Below are 2,488 nucleotides of genomic sequence, written 5' to 3'. Positions count from 1 at the left end.
GGTCTGCCTCTCAAAATTGTAGTCACTTGACAGCAACACTTCATGCAATCTTTTATCAGATAAAATAATGAGATTTCTTCTCCATATTTGTTTCTCTAATGTAATCGTGACTTTAACTCGGCTGTGTGTTAGATTTTCTTCTAGTTCTAATTCCAACCCTGAATAGCTGCTGAGGTGGGCTTCCAGAAGCCCCTCTACCAAGGGCTAAGGAAGCTGAGAAACACTTACTGAAGGAAAGGATTGGGACTCAACAGGGGAGCCCACACAGCTATACCATCATCTGCATTACACACGGGACATTAACAATAAGCAGACAATGGACCAGGACCAAAAGAAAGTGAGTGCTGGGCACTCCAAAGCACATTGATAATTGTTTTTTTAATCAAAGCCCTAAACAGTTTTAACTGGTGCAAAAAAAAAAAAAAAGTGTGCTCTTTTGTGTATGTATCAGTAACTACATGGTTATAATGAAATAATTGCACAAGATACTATATTTAGTATTCTGATTTCTCATAAGTTTCAAGTATTTCATAAGTCTAGCCTTCAAACAAAGACATATGCCACTCAAGGGTAGAGGCAACATTTTCAAGGAATGAGGTCTTTCAATACATGTTTGTGGAGCTGCCTTCAACTAACAACGCCTGACACTGGATGGTAGTGAATGATTATAAAAGACAGATAAGGGGGAAGATGGTCTTTCTCCTCCCAACCACCCCTACCCCCTGCCCTCTGTATTAGTTTCCTTTTGTTGCTGTAACATATTACCACAACATTAGTGGCTTAAAAGAACACAAACTTATTATCAAACAATTCTGTATGTCAGAAGCCCAACACAGGCATCACAGGGCTAAAACCAAGGTGTCAGCAGGGCTGTGTTCCTTTCTGAAGGCTATAAGAGAGAATCTGTTTTCTTGACTTTTCTGGCTTCTCTCAGTTGCCTGATTCTTTGGCTCATGCCCCCCTTCCTTCATCTTCAGAGCCAGCAATGGCCAGTGGAGTCTATCTCACATCACATCACCCTGACATTGACTCTTCTGTGGCTCACTTCCATTTTTAAGGATCCTTGTGATTACCCGGGCACCACCGAGATAAACCAGGATAACCTCTCTATGTTATGATCAGCCATCTGCATCCTTGATCTTCTGTTGTAACAACTTATTCACAGGTTCCAGGGGTTAAGGCATGTGCACATCTCAGGGGTCATTATTTGCCTACCATACTGTCAATAGATAACCAACGGTAAGTCTTCAAAGGCATGGCAGAGAAGTCAGAAAGAAGTCACACGTGCATTTCTTGCTCCTTATTGTCCACCTCTTTTCCTCCTTTGTCATTTAATATTGTAAAGAGAGCTTTCCAGAGCAAACTGAGTTGGGCTGCTGCTGCTGCATGGGCACCTTGACCAGTGCTGGCAGGGGGGAGTCTTGACGACTCCATAGAGCAGTAACAGGAGAGACAGGAGGACTCACAGGCCATTCATTCACTCGTGACAGTGTTCCTGACAGCAACCAAAGCAAACTAAGGCCCTGGGCTTCTGGAATGCGCATTCCATGAAGGAACAAAGCAATAAAAATAAGTTGGTGAATTTTAAAGTCTATTAGAAAGTGTTGAGAGCCATGGAGGACAATAAAACTTGGGAGAAGGTTAGGGAAGGTGGAAAGGGGACTAACCCCTAACAGAACACTCAGTGAGGTGTTCATGTTATTTTATAGTGAGTCAGGCCTGGTGAAAATTGCTTTACAAGATAATGCTCACCTCAGCCTGAATCATTCCATCTTCTAGGTGAGGGAAAAGAGGCTCAGAGGTGATGTCCCACGAATGATGAGTGGCACAGGCTGGTTGCCATCCACGTGTCCATCCTCCCCAAGCTATAGGGGTTTCCCAGCCCAGAGTCACATTCAGGAAAGCAGGAGGTGGAGGACTAGATCCCTATGCTGACACGTACCTGTTATTCCAGGGAAGAGGAAATTCTGACTCCTGGGAGAGACGGTCTGGACACTGAGGCCCAGGGATGGGGCTCTCTCAGGGGGAACCACATGGCCACCTGGGATATGGGAGCCATCAGGTTTCTGTTCAGTTCTTAGCCTGGCCAATTCCTGGCTAAAAGATCACTAGAGGTTGGGTGGGAAAACATGGTATGTATTCCTTTGTCTTATTTAACACGAGTGTAGACAGTCCTTGCTATGTGTCCAGGTCTTCCTTAAGAGCTATGCAAATAGGAACTGATTGTAATTTATATAATTCACTACCAGGCCAGAGCTGCTATTGTCCCAGTCACAGATGAGGAAACCGAGGCCAAGATAGTTTCAGGTGTTTCCCTGGCCACGCTGCCATGGGAATTCCAATCCTAGTGGCACCAAAATGAACATTATGAGTTGCTACCACATCTCAGGGACTGTGTGCTGTACCTTCAGTGCATTCATTAACCTTAGTTCCAATTGTGGACTCATCTGGAGAAGTTACATGGCTAACACATGGAATCTCATCATTT

The sequence above is a fragment of the Ovis aries genome, unplaced genomic scaffold (assembly GCF_016772045.2).
Source record: "Ovis aries strain OAR_USU_Benz2616 breed Rambouillet unplaced genomic scaffold, ARS-UI_Ramb_v3.0 scaffold_169, whole genome shotgun sequence".
In the NCBI taxonomy this organism is placed as follows: Eukaryota; Metazoa; Chordata; class Mammalia; order Artiodactyla; family Bovidae; genus Ovis; species Ovis aries.
Note: the sequence above shows the minus strand (reverse complement) of the source record.